This window comes from Gorilla gorilla, chromosome 5 (genome assembly GCF_029281585.2).
Source record: "Gorilla gorilla gorilla isolate KB3781 chromosome 5, NHGRI_mGorGor1-v2.1_pri, whole genome shotgun sequence".
NCBI lineage: Eukaryota > Metazoa > Chordata > Mammalia > Primates > Hominidae > Gorilla > Gorilla gorilla.
The window spans coordinates 132,946,459-132,972,163 of NC_073229.2; the positions used below are offsets into that span (position 1 = coordinate 132,946,459).

The 25,705-nt window shown below is 41.3% G+C and overlaps 1 long non-coding RNA gene and 1 pseudogene across 1 annotated transcript in view; one reads left to right on the forward strand and one right to left on the reverse strand.

The window, feature by feature from the left end:
* The window catches only part of LOC109027200 (uncharacterized), a 76,977-nt gene that overhangs the window by 17,191 nt on the left and 34,081 nt on the right, over window positions 1-25,705 (forward strand). The gene's annotated exons all lie outside the window — the stretch shown is intronic.
* Window positions 8,738-10,457, reverse strand: LOC101154317 (zinc finger protein ZPR1-like; annotated as a pseudogene).

Below are 25,705 nucleotides of genomic sequence, written 5' to 3' on the forward strand. Positions count from 1 at the left end.
AATATGGCTACTAGAAAATGTAAAATTCCATTTATGTCTTGCATGTATGGCTCACACTTATTTCTATTGAACACCACTGCTCTGGAATCTTCTCCAGAGCCTTCCCCATGGTGACTTCAGATGGCAGATAGGGAAAACGAGAGGGTCCCATGACTGTCCCTCACATTCCACTGGCCAGAACTCAGTCACATGGTCATACGCAACTGCACGGGAAGGGGAGAAAATGTTGTCCAGCTGTGTGCCAAGAGGAAGGGGAGATGGATTTGATGAACAACTAGGCACCTCTTCCACAGATCCCTCACTCACACCTGGCACCAAAACAAACAGTAAAGGAATGAGATTAAAATGTGGTAAAGAGGAAGGAAGGAAAAAAGAGAGGAAGGGAGGGAGCCAGAAGAAATGGGAAAATTTTTAATTTTAAAAATAATTTTTAGAAATATTTTTAGAATTAAAAAAAAATCTCAGAATATAAAAGGTCCAAGTATGACTCAGAATGTAGAGCTATAAAAGAAAAAAGAAAAGATCAATTTAAACAATCTTGAAATTAAAAAAAATTCTACCTGACAAAAGAAAACACCACAAACAAAGTAAAAACAAGTCAAATTCTAACTGGGAAAAATCCGACACATTGATATCTCAACCAAAGTATAAATTTCCTAAAGTATAAAGACCTCTTACAAATCAATTTTAAAAGAGCAATAAAACCCTATAGAGTAGTGAGCAGAACATGTAAAGAGATAATTCACTGAAAAGGAATAAAAACAGTTTCTAAAAGTATGAAAGAATGATTCTTGACTTCACCTATAACTAGAAAAACACAAAGCTATATGTTTAACCTGTCAAACTGGCAAAGATTAAAAGATGGGTAACACGTTGTGTTGGTGACGGTGTGAAGTCAAGTTGGTGGGGTATAAATTGCTCTAACCTCTGTGAAAAGCAATTTGACAGTTAAATTCAGCATATCCTTGCTCTTTGATCCAGTAAACCCACTTCTAGCAGTTTATCTTGCAGATGTACATAATGAAAAGACAATGTACAGTAATACAGTAGTCATGGTGAAGATTTGACATACTTAAACGTGTGTCAATGTGGAAACAGTTAAATGCAATGGAATACCGTGGAGCCACATAAAGAACGAGGCCTAATATATATGTGTGGTATGTATGGTCATGACTAGTATTCTATACTCTACTCTTAGTCACAAAAGCAACATAAAAATAGTGCATAGTGTGGAAGGGTAGACAGAGATTGACTTCTGAGACAGGAAGGAGAATATTTAGAAGGTAATCAGGGGCCGGAGGAAAGAGATGAGAGAGCAACTTTCCAGCCGGGCATGGTGGCTCACACCTGTAATCCCAGCACTTTGGGAGGCCGAGGTGAGCGGATCACCTGAGGTTAGGAGTTCGAGACCAGCCTGGCCAACATGGTGAGACCCTGTCTCTAATAAAAGTACAAAAATTAGCTGGCCATGGTGGCACGTGCCTATAGTCCAAGCTACTCGGGGGGCTGAGGCAGAAGAATCACTTGAACCCAGGAGGTGGAGGTTGCAGTGAGCCAAGATTGTGCCACTGCACTCCAGACTGAGCGACAGAGCGAGACTCTGTCTCAAAAAAAAAAAAAAAGAGTAAGTTTCCTTTTATAATATATCCACTTCAAAAACTTTTTGCTCTTCAAATTTTCTACAATGTGCATGTATTGGCCATTTTTAAAAGTAGATAATATATATTTAAATTTTGGAAGCAATGTCCTTCTTTGTGTTATTTGTGTCCTCTGAGATGCAAGTAATTTATTGGGGAACACACCTGTAATGGAAAATGGGGATGGAGCCAGAGGCGACGGGGAGGACGCTCAGAGTGTGATGAAGGTCTGACCCTGGAGAAGACAGGAGAAAGGGAAGGAAATTTGGACAAGGTCAATGAACGTCCTTGAGCCAAAATTGCCCATCAGAAGTCCCACCTCTCCCAGGAGGAGTGCCCTCCTATTCCTGCTACACTGAGAGGTTGGCTGGGGGCAGCCCCTGGGAAGCGCAGCCTCAGATGTGTTGATGGATTCAGAGCACAGCAGCTGGGGCCCTTGATCAGCTGCACTCCCTGCAGCAGATCTCATGGCTGTGGCCCCTCCAAAATCTGTGCTGATCACCTCTTCACTGAAGTTTGCAAATATTGCTCTTATGTGATGACTTCCTTGATTTTATAGCTACAGTGACTTGGATTCTTCTGATTCTAGGAAGTAACTTTTTTCTTTAATCATTTATTCATCCATTCATTTAACCAGTCTTTATTAAATACTTACCACATGTTATGTACTGAGCTAAGTGCTGGGGACACAAAAGTGAACAAAACAGACCTGGGTCCCAGATTCATGGACTTGAGGATCTGCTGAGCAGGCAGAAATGAATCAAACGATCAGCCAGCATATAACTTCCAACTCTAGTGAATGCTGCAGAGAAAAAGTGTAGAAAGTCATGATGCATCTGACACCAGTTGGAGTTTGGGGAAGGCTCCACAAAAGACGTGAAATATTAGAAATAAATGCTCATTGAGAAAACAGTGTGCAGAAGAGTGTAAAGTACAAAACCAGGCCAGGTGGTGGCTCACGCCTGTAATCGCAGCACTTTGGGAGGCTGAGGCAGGAGAATTGCTTGAGCTCAGGAGTTCAAGACCAGCCTGGGCAACATAACAAGATCCTGTTTCCACAAAAAATCAAAAAATGAGCCAGGTGTGGTGGCACGTGCCTCCCATAGTCCCAGCTACTCAGGAGGCTTTGGTGGGAGGATCTCTTGAACCAGAAGGTCAAGGGTGCAGTGAGCTGAGATTGCGCCTCAGCACTCCAGCCAGGGTGACAGACTGAGACCATGTATCAAAAAAACAAAAACTAAAAAAAAGAACAAAACTAAAATCACTCATAATTCTAGAACCAGAAATAACATCACCTGGCAGCTTTCTTTGTCTTTTACAAAAAATGCAGTTGTCTAATACAGCATTGTTCAATAGAACGGAATGTGAGCCACATATGTAATTAAACATTTTTAAGACTCTTGAGACATTTTATAAAATTTTTGGAAAAGTGCTGTTCTCATTTGCATTGCTGGCAGTCCCCAGAGTGCATGTCTCACTGTGACTCTGGCAGTGGTGACCAATGTAATTTCCTCTAAATTTGTTAATTTGATTTGTCAAATTTGGCATTTCCTTATTTTCACAAACAATTCCGAAGTCTTTGCATTCTAGAGAGGCTGAACATTCTTTGTCCCTCTGCTCATTAGCTAATTCATTTCTAGTTTTACATTACCAATTTTCTTCTTTTAGAAGTGAATGAATGGTGCCTCTTACATTGAATGGAGTCAGATGAAGCCTGATACTTGTATTTATTTTCATATGCTAACATGGTTTGATTTCAAATCTCACCAACAATGGTTAAGCTTTGCTGACTGGGAGATGCAGTGCTGAGTATTAGGGGAAATACACTGAGAGCTGGAGGGTGCTCACAGGAAGCATATGAGTCCTGGAGGAAAACAGCAGGCCGGGCACAGCAGCTGAACCACGAGGCTGTGCACACTCAGGTACCATGGGACGTCTGGGCACCCACGAGAGCAAGAGTGGGGCTGGGTAGCTGACTCTGGAGGGATCAGGTTCATGGAAGCAGTGAGATTTGAAACAGATCTGGGGGAGAAGGATCTCTGCGAGCAGGGTGGGATGAGAGGAGCCGAGGGCTGGGCTGGAACGTAGTGGTGTCTAATAGCAGATGTGGGAGACAGAGCAGGAAGGTCTGCTGGGCCCCTGTTCTAGCAGAATTTAAATAACCCCCTGAGGCTTTATTTTATAGATTTTGAGAACCTGGCCAGGCGTGGTGGCTCATGCCTCTAATCTCAGCACTTTGGGAAGCTGAGGTGGGTGGGACACTTGAGGTCAGGAGTTCGAGACCAGCCTGGCCAACATGGTGAAACCCCATCTCTACTAAAAATGCAAAATTAGCTGGGCTTGGTGTTGCACACCTGTAATCCCAGCAACTTGGGAGGCTGAAGCAGGAGAATCCCTTGAGCCCAGGAGGTGGAGGTTGCAGTGAGCCAAGATTGTGCCACTGCACTCCAGCCTGGGCGACAGAGTAAGACTATTTCAAAAAAAGAAAAAAAAAAGAGAATTTTGAGGACTTGATGGTGCTTTTAAGCAGTTTTATTTTTCCTTTGAGAAGAGAAAATCCTAATTCACAGAGCTTTTCAAGAGAAAGGGCCTAAAGAGAGAAAAGGTGGCATATCCTCAGCTCTTCTGCTGAAGTCAGCCTACCAAGGAGAGATCAGCTTTAGTTCCTCAGAGACATGCCCAGTGATTCCAGGTGTGTGCAGGAGAGTGGCCAAACAGCTAAGGCAATAAGTCTGTTCTGAAGAAGACTTCTATGTGTCAGGGGCCCACCTGCCGTGGCCAGGGAGGCTCTGCTCGCGCTTGAACCAGGCTTCTGCCAGGCCCCCTCCACCCACTCCATGCCTGCCCTCTCCACCCACCCCCTCCTCTACCCCCTCCCCTTCACCACCTCCCACACCCTCTTCACCCCTGCCCCTAAACCCCCACCTACCCCGGGGTCTAGTCCTTTGGGGGGAACATGAACTTGGCCTTCTTTAGAGCAGGCTGACCAATGGCTACCTCCATTCAGAAATGCTTGCTGTAACTCAGGACATCCTGTGTTGGCTTTGTCCCAAAGTCCAGGTGAAAATCTCCGAGGCCTCTGCACATCTGAGGAAGGAAGAGGGACCAAGCATCTAACGAGGTCTCTGATTTGGAGAGGAGAAGCACCTTGAGGCAGGGAAAGCCTCTTCCAGCACAGACAAGGCAGCCCTTTCTTTAGTGGGTGTCCTTTTCAGAACCAGGTGTTGCTAAGATTTAAAAGGTATTCTGTTTGCTAATTCAACTGAAATACACACAATCCGCCCCCAGTGCTGGGTTCAACATCTTTTTGCCAAGGCGGTTTTTACAAATGCTGATGAACCACTCCATGTGGCTTCCTAGGCAAGCACATTCCTCAAGCATTTTGACACCGGCTAATGATTTAAAGTCCCTTTGGCTCCATAAACAGTGGAGGCCGGCCCAAAGTGTTGGCTGATTAGAAACTCATCGGGCAGGCTCGCCCAAAAGGGCCTGGGGCTGGGTGAGCGCTCTACCTGGCTTCCCTCCCTGGGTGAGGAGGAGTGGGGTGGAAGGAAGGTGAGAAGGTGGTGCCCCTTTTCTGGATCTCTTGGTTTCCCTTTGACTCTCCATCTAGTATTCTCTGCATACACACACACTCGCACACACACACGCGCACACACATGCACACTCATATGCGCACGCACACTCGTCTCTGCCTATGACTTCGATATCTTGTTGAATAGGCTCTGTGAGGGGCTGGGGGAGGGGCACATGTTGGAGAGAATGCCTACTTTTACTTCACACGCAAAGATTCATCCCAAATTCTGTGGGGGTGTGTTGGCAAGGAGGGGAGGCAAGACTAAACAGAGGGGATAAAAACTTGCATCCGCATGATTGCTTTTTAAAAATATGACAACTTGTGAAAGCTTTATTTTCTGTTTATAGTGAAAGGCATTTCTTCTTGCCATTTACAGAGCAATTCTGCAAGAGAGCTTCAGCAAAATTCCAAAACAATCGCATCGAGAGCCGGCACAACGCAGGTCTCCCGACTTTGACTGGTTCCAGGCGAAGTTTCTTTTGTCGTTTGCTAGCCTCCAGGGATGCAATCTCTACACTCTCTGTGGGATGGAGGGGGAAGTTGAGTGGAGGGAACATTAAATATTAGGAAACCCGAAGAAAAAGCAAAAGCAACTGCTTTCTCAGGCTGCCCTTCCGAGGTTCGTAGTCCGGGAACGATGAAGGGAGACTGCCACCTATGGGCCAGGTTCCAGGGACGCCCGCACGTGGCGTTCTGTGGGACAGACGCAGTCTTAAGGTAGAAGGGAAGGCGTCTTCATGGGACAGTGAGTCACCGCACACTCTGCTTGCAGGCAGAAGCTCTCTTAACTCATTCAGGACAGATGAGCATTTTCCCAATTTAAAGGACACTTTTTTTTTTTTTTTTTTAAACAAGAGTGTGATCTTGTAAGCCAAGTTTTGTAATACAAACAAAATAATGGAACTGACACCCCAGGACCCACCATTTAAATTAAACAGATGTTCAGTTCACAGTTGGGCTGCTAGGTTCCACAGTGGGATCCACTCCGGCACTATACCTGAAGTTGTGTGGCTGCTTAACAAAAATGAATCAGCATAATGAATCAGAGATAAACATCCTCTTGCCGTGCCGTCCCAGTAGAAAAGCAACAGGATAAATAACAATTGGGCAAATATCAAACCCGTTCCAGCAGATGCCTGTGGGTGGGGGCAAGGGAAATGAAAGTGGAATCAGACACAAAGGGGAATATAAAAGGAAGCACAGTTGTAAAACTAGAGAGGGACCTCACATACAGTCACGGTAATGGGATAAGAACTGAGGAGTATAATTCAATCAACTCTGCTCCCAACGTGAAAAAGAAAAGTTATATGCTTTGAGCTTGGCAAGTGGGAGACAGCTACTGTGTTATAGTGGTTCCAATGGTATCATACAGTTGTCCTTTGATATTTGAGATCTATGTGTTCGTGAATAGCAAATCCTATTATTCCCATTGTCTTCCATTATAAAATCAGATCTGCCACACAATACCTATACAATACTGGATTTAGAGTAACCAAGCAGTCCCGACTCCTGTTGCAGAGAAGGGAGTGGTGTAGGTATTTGTGTGTGCATTTTTTTGTCTGAGTGTGTGTACATGTGCACGTATATGAAAGCATGTGTGTGTGTATGTGTGTTTAAAAAAGGAGCTCAGGAAGGATTATGGTTCTGTCACTCCAAACCAAAGGAGATTTAAGATCCTCTGCCCAGCATTATAGCACCTAGAGAAAAGCTAACCCTGTCCAGGGAGGCATCTCCCCTGAATAGGCACATGTACTGAATAGGCACAGGTCCAGAACCATCAGAAAGGCAGAGTTGGGCTGTAGAGTCTTCAACAGAAATCAGCAAGTAAAACTTGGGATGGTAGAATGGTACTGTACTTTCAGCAAGTGGCAAAGGAAACACAGGAAAGAATCCAACAGAAGCAGGATGGGGATTTTCTGGGCAGACTAGTAGGCTGGGTGAGGGAGAATAACCCAGTGTTGCACTCTATGTATAATCCACATTTTGTTTGCCCATTTTGCTCCTGAAGGACCTGTAGGAGACAGGAGGTAGGCCAGAACTGTTCTCTTAGCCCCACCAACTGAGGGTTAGTAGCATCAGTTCCTAAGTGAAGAAGAACTGGCGACCGATACCAGAACCCATCGAATGTCCTTTAGGGTTCTTTGTACATAAAAACATAAATAGTGCCAAATTCTCCTTAGTAGCTCAGTTGCTCTTTAAAAAAACACTCTTTTTTATCTTTTATGAAGTATAAGTTCAAGAGTCTTTCTAGATGTTGTAATATTCGGACACCTGGTTTAGGAGGCCTCTCTCTCCCCCCTTCATATATGTGAACCATAACCAGGAAGATCTGAGTATCTTTAACGTATTAGTAAATTATATATACTATCATTTCATGTACTTTACATTTTATGTAAATTATATTGTATAAATATTTATGTTGCATCTTTCTAGTTTATCATTACACATTTTAGATGTATCCATGTAGGTGATAAGGGTCTAGTTCACTCATTTTAATGGCTGTGCAGCATTGCATTGCATGAATAATCCACATTTGATTTGCCCATTTTGCTCCTGAAGGTCAGGTAGCTTGTTTCCACTTTTAAGCTATTACCCAGAGTGCTGAAAGAATGTGCTTTTGTTCGTATCTCCTTGGACCCATGTGTCTCTTGGGAACTTCTAGACATATAGTGGCAGAATTTTTGGTCATAGGTTATGCATTAACTTTACCAGGTGTTGCCAAATCGGTCTCTACAGTGGGTCTGTCATTTTTACATGCCCACTAGCAGTGGATGTAAGTATCCATTTCTCCATTCTCATCAACTTTTGGTATTGTCAGAGTTTTTTCAAGAAATTCCCACTCTAATAGGCATGAAATAGTATCTATTTGTTTTAATTTGCATCTCCTTGACTACTAATAAAGGCGAGCACATTTTCATGCGTCTATAGACCATTAAATGTCCTCTTTTGCCGATTGCTTGTTAACATCCTTAAGCTTTTTTGATGTTCGGTTGTTTCTCTTTTTCTTGCTTATTTGTAGGAACTAGTTGTATATTTTGGATAGTAATCTTTGGTTGGAAATGTGGGATATAACTATTTTCTCCAAGTCTGTGTTTGTCTTCTTGCTTTGCTGTTAGTGCCATTTGTCATTAAGAAGTTTAAAAAAATTATCTACTTCAACTTCTCACTTTTCCATGATAATTTTTGGTTTTGTATTGTTTAAGAAACCCTACCCTCCTTGGATGTCATTGAAATATTTTCCTATAGTTCTGTCTAAATGTTTACTGCTTTTCCTTAACACATCTGAAATTTATTTTTGTTCACGCAGTGAGGTACGAATCTAATTTTTCTCTTAGAAAATATTATTAGCCAATAGTCACAGTGCCATTTATTGAATAGTCATCCTTTCCCTGCTGATTTGCAGTGTCACCTCTTATATCCTAAGTTCCTACTTATGTGTGTTTCTAACTTTTTCAGAAAATTTGCCCCATTGATCTATTTAGCTAAATGCTGATACCAGAATATTTTATTTCATTTTCCAGGTGTAATTTTATTCCACTTTCTCCAACTTCAGAGTTCCAACCTTAGAGGACAGAGCATTATGTGGAGGGAGCGTAAAGACTTGATATGAAAAAAGTGATAATGACATACCCCTGGTTCATTTCTGGGTTTCCTCCTAGGCCAATTCAAAACCTCAAAATAAGGTCAAGTAACACAATAGGCTCGCACTTGCATTACAAGCTGTTTAGAAAATGTGCCTAGATCTCTGACTCAGACAAGATGTCCTTCCCACCATGGGCAAGGGCTGGTGGGGAAGACACTCCCAGCCTTCTTCCAATACTGATAAATAACCTGCAGAATGAGCAGCGCTGGAGAGCTGGCCCTTGACCCACCCACTGCTACCGTTGTGGAGCCAGGCCTGCCTCATAGCCCTCTGTCTTCATGTCATTGAGCTCTAGCTCCTCATTTTAGTCAAAGGTGTGCTTATAATGCTCCGCCTTCATCTCAGGATCATCTTCAGTTGCATACACATTCTGCAGGTAACTGTTTCCTGCTGGATCATCCATAATAAAGTCGGTCTTCATGTTACCTTCGATGATCTGGTCCATCTTCTGGCTAAACTCCTGCAGTCTCTCCGTCTGGCCAGGATTGGAACTGTCGCCCAGTGTGAAAGGGTTTTTGGTCACCAGTTCCCAGATATCTTTCAGCAGCCCTTCTAGTGTGGTGAACTTGCACCTGAGGATGGCCATTCCCAGTCAAATTCTAGCTCTGGGATTTCCACACTACAAGTCTCAGACTTGAGGAGGTCTCTGGTCATATCTGAGGGACCTGTGATGTGGAGGGTGATCCTGGTGCCCAAGGGTTCTACTGCTTCTCCAGATTTCACCTCATTGGTCTGATGCACGCAGTTCTTGCAGTTGGTCCCTCCTTAAAGTGAGGGATTTGTACTAGCTTCATGTTGGTCTGAGTGGGGGCATTGCATTCTGGGCCGTTTGTGTTAAACTGGAGCACTTCGTTTCTGAGATCTTCCTCTTCTGGCTTCTCTGTTGGCGCTTCTGCCTGGAGCCCCAGCATCTCTTCCTGCTGTCGGGTCTGGTTGTAGTGTGTGATCACCAGGGCATCATCTTTCTGAGCAGCATGTGGGTTTTCCACAAAGCTGTTCCCTGAGGGATCATCAATGATCAGAGTGAAAGGGGAGGCTGATTGCTTTAGCTCCTTCAGTTTGACAATGAACTCATCAATTCTTTCAGCTGTGGCATCTTTGTTGCCCTTCACGCAGGCTAGTCCTGCTCCCGGCCAGAGATAGCACGGGTGATCAATCCTTCAACAGTGTTCAGAGCTCCTTTCTGGCTAAAGGCAGGAATTTGAAAATCTAGCTCAGGAATCCTTGTGGTAGCGGAGTCAGTCTTCACCACTTCTCTGTTCATGTCCTCCAGAGCCCTGATGCTCAAAGTGTAGCGCACTCCCTTGTCCTGGATCCTGCCTGCCGATTGGATCTCCATGTTGTTCCAGCCACAGTGGTGGCAGGAAAAGGAGCTCACGATTATTTCTCTGAAGAAGGGAATCTTGGTGAGCAGGAGGCGCGTCATGCCATTGCGGTAACAGTTCATGCACAGTGACTTGATCTGGGTGGGCTGCTGCTCCTTGTCCTCGGTGCTGATGGGCCGGAACAGATGACCCAGGGCAGGCAGCAAGTCCAGGGCAGGCGAGGGGGCAACGGCTGACCCCGGCGACCCCACTTCCACAGCCCTGGTGGCCGCCATCACCACCCTGCATCCAAAATATTTTAATTACTTATTTAATTATTTAACCACTGCACTTCAGCCTTCAGCCTGAGTGACAGAGCGAGATGTTGTCTCAAAAGGAAAAAAATATATATATACATATATGTAAATATATGTGTATGTGTATATATATGTATATGTGTATATACAAAAAATTAAATAAAATTTAATTTTAATTTTATTAATAAAATAAGTTCATTTTTGTTAAGTATATTTTATTTGCCCCACATTTACTCTCAATATAACAAGGGTACAAGATATTAAATGACAAAAGATGACTCTTTTTCAACAAATGATATTGAGATAACTGGATAGGCATATGCAAAAGAATGAAGTTGCACCCCCTCTTCACTTCATTTATAAAATTAACTAAAAACAAGTTTTGCTATCTGTTAGGGTGAATCCTTTCTCTTTATGCTGTCTCAAAATTGTGGCCAGGCACCATGGTTCATACCTGGAAGCCCAACACTTTGGGAGGCTGAGGCAGGAGGATCACTTGGGCCCAGGAGTTAGAGGCTGCAGTGAGCTATGATTGTGCCACTGCACTCCAGCCTGGGTGACACAGTGAGATCCCGTCGCTCAAAAAAAAATTGTTTTGGCTGTTCTTAACCCCTTTATTTTTCTGGATGGATATTCTGATCTGCTTATCGAGGTCAGTGAAAACAATTCTCCACGGATTTTGAATAGAATTTATTAAATTAATAGTATAAATTTAGGAAAGCTGCTACTGTTAAGCTGTTGTCTTTCCATACATAAACAGGGTGTATCTCATCATTTCTTCAGGTTTTCTATCTTTCAATGATGTTTTAGATCTTTCTTTGTAAAAGTTTCATGTCATTTATTAGATTTATTAATAACATAGTTTTTTAAAAACTATAAATGTAAATGGCATGTCTTTTTATTTCATCCTCATTCTTGAATGACAGTTTAGCTGTGTATAGAATTCTAAGTTAGCTATTTTCCCTCAACACTCTAAATATAACTTCTCTCAGATAACTAGGTATAGAAGGAACATTCCTTGCTGAGCACAGCAGCTCACACCTGTAATTCCAGCACTTTGGGAGGCCAAAGCCAAAAGATTGCTTCAGCCCAGGAGTTCGAGACAAGCCTGGGCAACATGATGAGATCCCATTTCTAAAAAAACTTTAAAAACTTAGCTGGGCATAGTGATGTGTGCCCGTAGTCCTAGCTACTCGGGAGACTGAGATGGGAGGATTGCTTGAGCCCAGGAGGTTGAGGCTACAGTAAGCCATGGTCACACCACTGCCCTGCAGCCTGGGTGATAGAGCAAGATCCAGTCTCAAAAAACAACAACAAAAAAGGAACATTCTTTAACCTGAAAATGACATCTACCAAACCCTAAAGCAAATATTATTCTCAGTGGTGAAATCCTAAAAACATTCCATTTAAATTCAGGAATAAGACACGGGAAATACTGGAATGCAACATCATCCTAATTATCAGGAACAAACAAGATGCAATTTTTAAAAAACATGACATATAGCTGGATTTATTTAAATTAAGTCTCAGCCCTTTAACCTATGAAGTTAGTTCATTTACATTATTGTGATTATATACTGTGGTGGATTTATTCTTTAACCTTGCTTTGTCCTTTCTGTACATTTTTTTCTTTTTCTCCTTTTTTTGCCTTTTATAGAACTGATCAATATTATCTTTCAAATGATTATATTTCTGTTTTTTCATATTTACTTTGAAATTGAACAAACATACTGCTCAAAAATCTTGTAGGTTAATCAATATCCCTTGGTTTCCTTTCAAACAAAATAATGACCTTAGGTGGTTTTCTCTCTTATTCTTCTTTTCCTCTCACACATTGTTCCTAGTATTTTAATTCCATCTTTTTATGGAACCTCCATTAGTGCTTTTGTTACTATTGTTTCATACAGTCAATGCTTCTTTAGATTTGACTATGTATTTTTCAACTTTTTAATTCTCCACTGCTTTTCTAAAAACATTTTTGAGGTATAATATACATATAATTCCTCCATTTAAAGTATACAATTCAATGGTTTTTAGTATATTGACAGTTGTACGACTATCAGCACAATCAACCTTAGTACATTTTTATGAACCTCAAAAGAAACCTCATACCCATTAGCAGTCACTCTCCAATTTCCCTCCAACCCAACCAGCCCTAGGCAACCACTAATCTGCTTTCTGTCTCTATAGATTTGCCTATTCTAGATATTTCAGAGCAATGGAATCATACACTATATGGTCTTTTGTGACTGGCTTCTTTCACACAGCATATTTTCTTTTTTTTATTATACTTTAAGTTCTAGGGTACATGTGCACAACGTGCAGGTTTGTTACATATGTATACATGTGCCATGTTGGTTTGCTGCACCCATTAACTCGTCATTTACATTAGGTATATCTCCTAATGCTATCCCTTCCCCCTCCCTCAACCCCACGACAGGCCCTGGTGTGTGATGTTCCCCCACTGTGTCCAGGTGTTCTCATTGTTCAATTCCCACCTATGAGTGAGAACATCACATAGCATATTTTCAAAGTTCATCCATGTTGTAGTATGTATCAATACTTCATTATTTTTATGGCTAAATAATATTCCACTGTATGGATATACCACATTTTATTTATCCATTCATCAATTAATGGACATTTGTATTGTTTCTACTTTTGGGCTACTATGAATAATGCTGCTATGAACATTCATGTGCAAGTTTTTGTGTGGACATATGTATTTCATTTCTCTTGGATATATATCTAGGAGTGGAATTAGAGGGTCAAAGGGTAACTTTCAATTTAGCTTTTTGAAAAACTGCCAAACTGTTTTCCAAAGGGGCTGTGACATTTTATATTCCCACCAGCAATATATGAGGGTTCTACTTTCTCTATATCCTTGCCAAAACGCTATCTGCCTTTTTCATTATAGCCTTTCAAGTGTGTGTAAGTGGTATCTCACTGAGGTTTTGGTTTCCATTTCTCTAATGACTAATGATGTTTAGCATCTTTTCATGTGTTTATTGGCCATTGGCATATTTTATTTGGAGATTCATATCCTTTGCCTCCCTTGCTTTTTGTTGAGACAGGGTCTCACTTTGTCACCCAGGCTGGAGTGCAGTGGCACAATCATGGCTTACTGCAGCCTCAAACTCCTGTGCTCAAACGATTCTCCTGCCCCAGCCCAACAAATAGCTGGGACTACAGGCATGTGCCACCATGCCCACCTTTGTCCATTTTTAAATTGTGTTATTTGCCTTTTTATTATTGAGTTGTAATAATTATTTTTTATTGAGTTGTAAGAATTATAACTCAATAATAATAGTAAGTAAATACAAGTATTTTATCTGATATATGATTGCAAATATTTTTTTCCATACTGTGAGTTGTCTTTTCATTTTCTTCATGATGTTCTTTGAACCACAAAATTTTTCAATTTTGATGAAGTTCAATTTACATATATTTTTATTTTGTTGCTTATGCTTTTGGTGTCATACCTAACAAGGCTTTACCTAACCAAGGCCATGAAGATTTAGGCCCATGTTTCTTCTAAGAAGTATATAGTTGTAGGAGCCAGGTGCAGTGGCTCACACCTGTAATCCCAGCACTTTGGGAGGCCGAGGTGGGCAGATCACGAGGTCAGGAGTTCAAGACCAGCCTGGCCAATATGGTGAAACTGCATCTCCACTAATATACAAAATTTAGCCAGGCATGGTGGCGTGCACCTGTAGTCCCAGCTACTCTGGAGGCTGAGGCAGGAAAATCACTTGAACTTGGGAGGCAGAGGTTGCAGTGAGCCAAGATCACACCATTGCACTCCAGCCTGGGCGACAGAGCGAGATTCCGTCTAAAAAAAAAAAAAAAAAAACGAAGTATGTAGTTGTCGGTCTTACATTTAGGTCTGTGATCCATTTTTAGTTAATTTTATAAATGAAGTGAAGAGGAGGTGCAACTTCATTTTTTGCATATGCCTATCCAGTTATCTCAATATCATTTGTTGAAAAAGAGTCATCTTTCCTCATTTAATGTCTTGTACCCTTGTTATATTGAGAGTAAATGTGGGGCAAATAAAAGAAAATATACGTAATAAAAATGAACTTATTTTATTAAAATAATAAAATTAAAATTAAATTTTATTTAAATCTTTTGTATATATGTATATACACATATATATACACATACATTTACATATATGTATATATATATTTTTCCTTTTGAGACAAGGTCTCACTCTGTCACTCAGGCTGAAGGCTGAAGTGCAGTGGTTCAATCATAGCTCTTTGCAGCCTCGACCTCCCAGGCCCAAGCAATCCTCCTACCTCAGCCTCTCAAGTAGCTAGGATCACAGAAATGCACCACTACACCCAGCTAATTTTTAAAAAGATTTTTGTAGAGAAAGGGTCTCCCTACATTGCCCAGGCTGGTTTTGAACTCCTGGCTTCAAATGATCCTTGCATCTCAGTCTCCTAAAGTGCTGGGATTGCATGAATGAGTCACCACACCCAACCTGTATTTTTATATTTCTTAAATAAAAATATTATTTCAAAATAAAATATTTTGGACTAAGTCTATTTTATTCATCCATGTCTATTCTTAAGCAAGTACCACAGTGTGTTCACTACTGTAACTTTGTAATACATTTTGAAATCAGTGGGAAATGTGAGTCCTCCAACATGGTTCTTCTTTCAAAAAATTGTTTTGACTATTTTGGGTCACTTGCATTTACATATTAATTTTAGTATCATTTTCTGCAAAGGAAAGCCAAGTAGGATTTTGATAGAGATTAACTCTGTAGATGAATATGGGAGTATGGCCATTTTAACAATATTAAATCTTTGAATCCATGAACATGGGATGTCTTTCCATTTATTTTGGAATTCTTTAATTTCTTTTAACAATGTCATAGTTTGCAGCGTACAAGTTTTATACTTCTTTTGTTAAATTTATTCCTAAATAGTTTGTTCTTTTTAATTCTCTTATAAATGGAATTGCTTTCTTAATTTCTTTTTCAGATTGCTCATGGATAATTTATTGCTTCTTGATCCTTTTCTCATGGGTTCATATTTCCTACTCCCTGAAGTATATCCTCAAATAATTCATAAAATAAATCTGCAAATACAATTCTCTTACTTTCCATCTGAAAGTGTCTATATTTCACCCTCACTCTTGAATGATAATTTAATTAGGTATAGAATTCTAGGTCAGTAGTTTAGAAGATATTTTTCTATTTTATTTTGGCCTTACTTCTTGTTACTGAGATGTCAACTCTCAGTCTAATTGTTTCTCTGCAGACAAAGTGACTTTTTTTCCTGGTTGTTTTTAACTTGTCTTAGTTTATTTTTGAGGTTCCACAGTTTCATTATATATATCAAAATGGAGCTTATTTTATTTATTCTATTCAATGTTTGTTGTACATCTTCAACATAAGGATTTGTGTTTTAATTCTAGAACATTCTCAGTGATTAATTTTTTGAATATTGCATTCTCTCTAGTATCTCTTTCTAGAACTCTCGGGGATATACTTTCTCATTTTATTCTCCCAGTGTCTATTTTTGTCATTAAAAATATCTCATTCTGGTTGGATGTGGTGGCTCACACCTGTAATCTCAATACTTTGAGATGCTGAGGTGGGCAGATCACTGGAGCCCAGGAGTTCAAGACCAGCCTGTGTAACATGCTGAAACCCTGTGTCTACCAAAAAATACAAAAATTAGCCAGGCATGGTGGTGTGTGCCTATAGTCCAGCTACTTGGGAGGCTGAGGTGGGAGGGTCACCTGAGCCCAGGAGGTCGAGGTTGCAATGAAAAAAAAAATATATATATATATATATATAATATATATAATATATATGGGATATATATATAATATATATGGGATATATATAATATGTATGGGATATATATAATATATATGGGATATATATAATATATATGGGATATATATAAAATATATATGGGATATATATATATTATTCTGAACTGTATTTTTAGTACTTCTCAATTCTATATTCTAGTTCTTTTTAATACAAAGTAAGAGAGTTAACTCTCCTCAAAAAAAACCAAACTTTAAAAGGAGGAGGACAGGAGTTTCATCCAGGGGAGAAAACAATTTTCATTAAAGACATTATACCTCTTCCAATCATACGCCTTAAAAATAGCAAATGGCCCTAAGGTGGCTGTATTTTTTTAACATAAGTATTTTTGAGATGATTAGATTCATGCTAAGGAAATATGTCTGAAGTTGTGGTGGGAAAGGACCATATATTTCATGATTATGATTTACTGTCCCGGTTTTACCTGTTGAATCTGACAGTGTGGCAGGATGCAAAACAGCATGTGCTTTGAGGTCAACCAGACTTGGGTTCAGGTGCCAGCTTTGCTAATAGCCAGTTATGGGATTGGGCAGCTTATTTTAACCTCACTGAGTTTTTCTGAATCTTAATTTCATCATCTATAAAATAAACCCATCAATGTTGTTATGAAGAACTAATGATACGGCAGATATAAAGTGCCTTGTGCAAAGCCTGGCCAACAGCAGGTGTTTCATGCAAGATTATCATTATTTCTGGTAGAAGACTCTTAATTAGAATTGGTGCCATCATGTGGGTTATCCTCATTTAGTATTTGAGACCTTCTCATTAGTCATGTCCCATTGTAACCTGTTTGCTGTGATCTGACCTTCCTAGGATACACAGATTAATAATTAATCCAAGTAAGAGATGGAATCGTTGCTTGTGGAAATGTCTGTGTTGATATTTCCCACACTTTTCTTCTGCAGCAGTCCCCTTAGACAGCTATCGAAGGCCCCAAGTAAAACATTCTGGGGTTCTTTCTTGCAGCAGATGATGTAATGCAAAGTCCATCTGGGAGGCACACCCTATAAGAAAGACCTCTAGGACTCTTAAAAGATAAATGCTTAGAAAATTGATCCAATCAAAATGGAACTGTTATAAATACACTTTCCCTGTAATTTTTCAAACTAATATATTTAATTCTGTCTGGCAGCATCCTCTAAATTGAATCCACGTGAGACAGATGAGACCATTGGAAGAATATAATATACTGACGCAGGAATTACTCTGCCTTTGGTGGGGGCAGTCAGTGTTTCCTGACTGCCTCATGCTTGGGGTGAAGCTGCCTCATGCTTGGGGTATGATGGCAAATATTGCCTTCAGTAGGCTGCTCATGAATTCTTTCTGTTGTGAGATTTATGACAGGAAATGGGATTTTTCTGTAAGCACAGTTTAATGACTAACATTCCTACATGTGCAGTACATTCAGGTCTTTTCCTTGGGTGGGCTTCTTGATTGTATAGCCACCTGAATGTCCACTTTTATTAAACAACATCAATTAACCTTACCCTGCAATGTAATATTGCACATGCCATCATTACCCAGAGCACAGAGAACATGTGAACCACTAGGAGAATGGTGATGACATTGTTAACGTCACTAGGCTATTTAAGGTGGGGAAAACCTTCAATAATTTAGTGATATTAATAATTGCAATAGTTAATAGTTATCATATAGTCTCTGTGTGCCTGATACTATGCTAAGTGCACACCTCTATTAATCTATGTTTATATTTATATGTGTTAAAATTAGTCTTCACAATAGCCTTGTGAGAGGGGTACTGTGATTAGCCGCATGTTCTAGATGAGGAAAATGAAGCATGAGGCATGAAGTTACTTTGCTCAGGATGGCACAGTGAAGCAGTGGGGGAGCTCAATCCATACCCAGGTGGGCTGGCACCAAGAGGAAAGTGGCCTTACCTTCACCACATGAACATGAGGCCTGGAAGGTTCAGAGGGCTGCCCTCTCTATGCTCAGAGATACCTGGACTCAGCTGATGTGTGAAAGCCATGCTTCGACTCCCCAGTCGAGTGTAACCCCTCTAGATAGACTGTCCAAAAGGCTACATACAATTCAGAACATTTAGCTCCTCTTTACTTTAAATTGTATACTTACCTTACCAACTCCACTGGCATTAGGGATTCTTCTTGCTCACCATTCCTTCCTTTCTCTGTCTTCACATTTGCTGGGTGCTTTGGGGACAAAAGGAGGAAGAGGAGAAAGAGGAGGTAGCAGAGGAGAAACAATTCTCTTTGCTTGGGAAGTCTGCATTCCAGCCCTGGCAATGGGCTCTGTAACTGTGAAAGAACTGGAGAGTGACATGACAGGGTTTGGTAGCAAGTCGTTCCCTCCTTAGATAGCTCAGGCAGGACCAGGTGAACATCTCCAGACTCCTCCCCACACATTCGGCCTCTGCCTCACCTCTCCCTGATGGGGTTAATTCACTATGTCCCTACTCTGTGGCCTTGCCAGCCCATCACCCTAACTCTGTCACAGTCCTCCTTACTTTGCCACCTCATAGGGCCTTCCTGATAGAGCAGGAGGCCAAAGTCCTCTGACCAAGTTTGCAGAGTAAATTTGAGGTGAAATGAAATTCCACCTCCTAAGTTGACAGAAGGCACAGTCAGAACATTAAATTGGCTTTAGCACATAGAATAATTCTTATATATTTTGAGAGGTCTGGAAACGTTTGCTTATAAGCAAGTGTTTCAGAAAGACCTCCTTATATTTTGATATAGTGATTATAAAATAAAAATATTTCTAGTCCATCTTCTGTCCAGGGAGAGGTGCTTTTAGCTTTTAGAAGCAAGAGGAGCCACCTGGTTCTTCTCTTGGTCACCTTTCCTCTCGCCCACCACCTATATCAGGTGAGTCAATGCCATAAACGATATTTACCTTTAAGATCAGAATAATTGATCTTTCCAAAGTGACCACCTCCTACTGCTAATTTACAGACCAAAGAAGGTATCTGAGATAAGTATTTATTCTATAAAACTTCTGAAGAATCTAGCTTAAACAGATATTTTTCCTTAAAATTATTTTTTGTAATACATGCACAAAGTCAGAGCATAAAAGAACATAACATTTATTTGTCAAAAACTCATTGAATAATATATATCAACAAAGTTGATTTAAATGTGAAAAAAAACCCAGTCATAACATTAAAACCTAGTTTTTCTCACTTCCCTGTCCCCTAGCCACCCTACCCCTCCCCAGAGATTACTGGATTACTGGATTACTGCTGTGATATTTTTTGAAGAGGGTGGCATATTGACTTCTAGAGATGTTCCCTGCATGTATGCATTTATAATCTTTGTTGTTGTTGTTGTTATTTGTTGTTTGTTTATTTTTGTTTGAGACGAAGTCTCGCTCTTGTCCCTCAGGCTGGAGTGTGATGGCGCAATCTCAGCTCACTGCAACCTCCGCCTCCCAGGTTCAAGCAATTCTCCTGCCTCAGCTTCCCAAGTAGCTGGGATTACAGATGCCTGCCACCACGCCCGGCTAATTTTTGTACTTTTAGTACTGATGGGGTTTCACCATGTTGGCCAGGATCACCTCACCTCAGGTGATCCACCTGCCTTGGCCTCCCAAAGTGCTGGGATTACAGGCATGAGCCACCGTGCCCTGCCGCATTTATAATCTTTCTTAACAACCTGCACATGGCAGCATTTTGTACACTCAGTTCTTGCTTTTGTCTCCTACTACTGTATAATGGAGACGGTTCCATATCAGCACAGTCAGTGCTGCTTCATTCTTTTGATGGGCAACACAGTTCCCCCCGGCAAGGCTATAGCCTAATATCCATACCAGTTCTTTTCGATAACTTTTAAGCTATTTAAAATCCTTTGTTATTACGAACAATGCTTATGTATAAGCATATCTATAGAATAAACTCCTGTGAGTAGAACTACTAGGTCAAATGGTATATAGACTTTATAAAATAGTTTAAATACACAAAAAAGTATAAAAAATAATGTAACTAACAACGTACCCAGCGTTATTACATCTCAACAAGGAAAATCACATTTCATTTAGGAAGCACTGAAGTGCGAGGTCACTGAAGTCATGAGTTATTGCTAATTTATTTGGAATAAGGGAGTTATCTAATTTTGCTTTGAAATCTGGAAGCCTGCACTCAAATGCTGCTAGGATTGTAAATGTATTCCATCTAGTGGGCTCAGCTGTGTCCAAAGTGGATTGGTTTTTCTAACCAATCACCTGCATGTTCCTAAATTTAGTTCTTTGGTGTGTTTTACCCTAATCAATGAGATATGCAGGCCTGGCCTGGCAAAAGGCCCGAATTAGCTCAAAGGTGACTGCTAAGATCTAGCTCAAAGGTGACTGCTAAGATCATGTAGCCTATCCCAAGTATCCTGTCATACAAGTGACTTTACAGGGATTTGTTTTACTCCTTATTAGATGGAATGAGCTTTCAGTTTCATTCTTATCATTTAAGTGGATTGTGGTTTAATGTATTTGTAAAGGCATACCATGTATCTATGCACATGTGTTGTTTCCATTATGCTTTATCTCAGGCCTCATACCTTCTGCAAGGATTTTCATAATGTTTTTCTGAGTGGGAAGCCAGGAGTTCTCTCTGTGCCTCAACCCCTGCTCCCACTGCATTCATTCTCTTTGGGGGTTGCACATAGGGTTAAGGATTTCTGGTTTTCCTTTGAACAATGATTGCTGTATTAAACACAGCTTGGTAACTTTCAGCCTATTATTTGTGTAAATGGCTCTCTAGTGCTTTTAGATTTACTTAATTAAAATTATAGAATGATATGATTCCAGTGGGTTACATTAGTCTCACCCTTAACTTCTTCAGTCAGTTTTGTCTTCTAGCCTTTTGCTTTGCAAGAGTTCTTATTGAAGACGACAACAGCTTAGCAGACTTCTCAACTCATAATTCATTACTTAAAAAAAAGTTAAAATAATTAAAAGCATTTGTTGTGGAGCATAGTGGAGTTAAACTCAGCTTGATATTCACGCAGCGTTGCACTGCCGCAAGAATGTAGCTAACATATCCTTCAAATGAAAAGGGAAAGGTTGCAGTTCCCAGAGATTTTCTAGCCATCTTTTGAGCTGAAATCATTTCATAAGTTAACCACTGAGTTTGAATGTATCATCTAGTTATAGTTTAATAGGAGGGAACAAAGGATGCACATTATCTTTTCCCTTTATACCCAGGACATAGTAAGATTCACACAACACAACTCATTGCCCAGGCATGCAAGTATTCCCATGCATGAACAGACCTCTTGTGCCTCTAGGTTTTTCCCTCCCTTAGTGACAGAAAATTCACTGGACTCCAGCAAGCGCTGAGCTCTGGCAGCCATTGGCCCCAGAGCTCTACCTCCTGCCTCTCACTAGGTAGAGGCTAGCTAGTGAGGTGGCCAATCCGGTGGTTTGTATCCAGGAGAACATGGCACAGTCAGCTATTTAAATCCAACCAGGATGATGTAAGCGAGCGGGCTGAAAGAGTTAGGCGAAAGGTGAAAGGAAAGGAGAAATCTTGTCAGGCTGCATTATTTACAGTGAGCTGGGCTGAGACTAACATGCCGGCCACCTGTACACTGAGCCAAACTCCTGGCACCTCCATGCTGCCTCCTCACAGCCCTCGAGGAAGGAGGAATCACTGCAGAAAATTATCTGATGCTAAATTATGTGGGGAGAGGGAATGGTTTAATTTTTAATATGATTTTTTTTAACTGGAAGAGCAGGTCTCTCTACTTAGATAAAAACACACAGACCTGCTCTGGTTTGCAAATTACTGGAGTGTCACAGCAAAGCTGGGCTCTCTGTCTCTCTTGCTGATAAGAGAATAGTGTTTACTCTTGCCTCTGTGGTCCCAATAATCCTGAGTGAAACTTTGTAAAATGAGTTCTTGTTTTGCAGGACGAGCAAATGTTCAGGCTCAGGAAATGATGCTAAAGACACTTTGAAAAATGTAAGATGGGCTTGACACAGCATTGGCACAGGATACGTGACAGGAAGCAGCGTGGGGAGCGGTGATAACAGTCCCTGCAGCAGGCAGAGAGCTGGTTTCACACTCCAGCCTGGGTTCCCGCAGCAGGAGCGGGCTCAGTGCACTGAGGCGAGAGCCTTGTTGCACTGCAGAATGAGGGAGGAAATCTGGCTGTGCTCCTAGGGGCCTGGGTTGGGGGAGGCCTGAAGAAGCAGGAGAGGGCCCTGAGAGCACCTTCTTACCAGTAAGGGCTTGACATTCACCTGCACACACACCGCACTTTTAAAAATCATGTTGGCTTTGGTTGGTTTTGGCCCTGCTCACACTACTTTTCCAAAGCACCTCCTGTTGACGAAGCTGGCTTTGGGACAAGAGAGGATGCATTTGTCCTTAGGGTCTCTCAGGGACAGGCCATGCAACACCACATACACAGGTGCTCAGTAAGAATTAGATGGAGCGGACAATGCTGATTACTGTTAATGACGGGGTAAGTTAATAAAGGCAAGATGCCTGTTTCCGGGCAAATCCGCCCCAGTGCGATGGAACCTGCAGCTGATCTGCTTAGGAGGGTGGCTTTTCTTCCAGATGGCCGTGGCCTTTGTGTCAGGGCAGGCCTTTTTTTCGATGCATGGTGCACTCTGGTTGTGATGCAGATTAGAAATTCATTTTCATTTGCCACTCTTAAAAAAAAATAAACATTCTGGGCGCATGAAAGGGAGCTTTTGAACCCCAAGAGTGTGCTGTGTGTTTGAGTGCATGCGGCGGGACCCTCTCCTAGATCATTAGCAAGTGCGCCTGGCTCTGCGGCTTTATTCGGGCTTCAGCCCTGGCGTCATTCCGACAGCTCTGTTCTTAAAGATGAACTCCCATGCACCCAGTAACTTGCTGTAGAGACCGGAGGGGAAAACTTGATGATATGGATTTACAACAATTATTTTACTAGGTTTGTGTTTCTCCTGCACTATATTCTCCTTTCAAAGAGTCAGAAGGGAGAGATTGATGCTTATTTGCCATTGTTTCTTTAAAGTTGTCATTGCTGGTGTAATTTTGATGAACACTAGAAAGCAGAACTATTCAAACTGTGTGAGTTCTGAAGGGGTCTCCAAATTTAAATGATACAAAAGGACCAGCACAGGCAATGAAGTGACAGGGATAGCACGGAGGATAATTCCACAGTATTGCAAAACCAACAGATAGCATCTCATCTCTGTTGAGCACAGCCAGGCATAGGAAGATAGCAATCTTTATCTAGGTATAGAGATGATTCTTGCTTCCAGGTCCTTAAAATCAAGTGAGAGAAACAGACATGTATACAAAGAACTCTAAGACAAGGCACACATGTGACCAAAGTGAAGTGTAAACCCAACACTGCACGCATGCTGAAAAAGTATGACTTGTTCTGGTGGGTGAGGCCCCTCAGTTGAACTTGGATGAATGAGGAGGACCTCAACAGACAGAATGGGGGATACCGTATCTGAAACTCTATATCCTTGAAAAAAGAATATGCAAAGTCTATATGAACAAATATAGCAAGATGTCTGAGATAGATTACATGATAAAGGAGTTTACCCAGCAATATGTGTAGAACTCCTATTTTTAGGGTTAAAATATACACAGTATATGAAGAGTAGTTAAGCTTTTAAGCTCTAAAGACAGGCTGGTTAAAATCCCAGCTCAGGACTTTCAGTGGATTGTGTTACTGCTGAAAAATATTTACTGTCTCTCCCTGGGGGAAGGTTATTCGTTCCTGTTCATTAATAGCAGGCTGGTCCTAGAACCTCCTTTGGCTAATGAAATGAGAACAGAAGTGATATATGCCCCTTCTAAGTAGATGGTTTAGGAGCCACTGTTTGCTTCCGCTGTTTTATGATGAACAGCTAAGTCCCAGATAGAGGGTGCTCCTTCAGCTTCAGCCTGGGTCCTGGAACAAAGACAGCACGGAGCAGAGCCACAGCTGACTCCTGGTCGACATGATTCATTAGCATAAGCAAGAAATAAACCTTTGTTATTGTCAGCCACTGAGATTTTGAAGATTCTTGTTGGCTGGTCACGGTGGCTCATGCCTGTAAACCCAGCCCTTTGGGAGTCTGAGGCGGGCCGATCACGAGGTCAGGAATTTGAGACCAGCCTGGCCAACATGGTGAAACCCTGTCTCTCCTTAAAAAATACAAAAATTAGCTGGGTGTGGTGGCATACACCTGTAATCCCAGCTACTCGGGAGGCTGAGGCAGGAGAATCGCTTGAACTCGGGGGGCAGAGGTTGCAGTGAGCCGAGATCATGCCACTGCACTGTCTCAAAAAAAAGAAAAAAGAAAAAAAGAAAATGCTTGTTACCAGAACATAACTCAGCCTAAGTTGACTGACAGTCACTTTACCACCTATGGGATCTTATTGGATCTCATTAAACCTCAGTTTCCTTGTCCATAAAATGGGGATAACAAAATACCTACCTCGGAGGATCACTGTGATGTTAAAATGAGTTAATGTTAAAGTGCACAGCATAGAGGTTTGTAATCCATACTAAGAATTCAGTAAGTCTTAGCTATCTTTAAATACGCATAGAAAAATGTCTGGAGGGATATATGCTGTCTTAGTCCATTTGTGTTGCTGTAAAGGAACACCTGAGGCTGGGTAATTTACAAAGAAAAGAGATTTATTTGGCTCATGTTTCTGCAGGCTGCACAAAAAGCATAGCACCAGCAACTGCTTCTGCTGAAGCCGTAGGAAGCTTCCACTCGTGGCGGAAGGGAAAGGGGAACAGGCATCACATGCTAGGAGAAGAAAGAAGGAAGAAAGATAAGGGAGGGGTGCCATGCTCTTTTAAATAACCAGCTTCCATGTGGACTAATTGAGCAAGAACTCACTCCTAACCAGAGAGAGGGCACCACGCCATTCATAAGGGATCTGCCTCTAGGACCCAAACACCTGCTAGGCCCCACTTCCAACACTGGGGATCACATTTCAACATTCAGATCTGGAGGGGACAGATACCCAAACTGCATCCTATACCAACCTGTTAACAGCAGTGCCCTCTTGAATGTGAGATTACAGGTGACTTTCATTTTCTATTTTAGTTCTGCAATCAAATTGTTTATAAGAGGCATATATTATTTTAATCATCATAAAAAGTAGGTAGTTTCGCTTTGGAAAAATGAACAAAAGCACCCTGTACATTTCTCTATCACAATGCCTACTGCACCAAACTCAGCTCCTTGAAAGAGGGAGCTGTGTGCATTGCCCTGTGCTGCTAGTGGCTGGGTGGCAGAGATTATATACTCAGTAGATGTTTACACAAGTGTAATTGATCAGCTTCTCATCTGGATTGCTGGGTGGCAGAGATTATATACTCAGTAGATGTTTACACAAGTGTAATTGATCAGCTTCTCATCTGGATTACTGGGTGAATGGCAGGTAACGACCTGC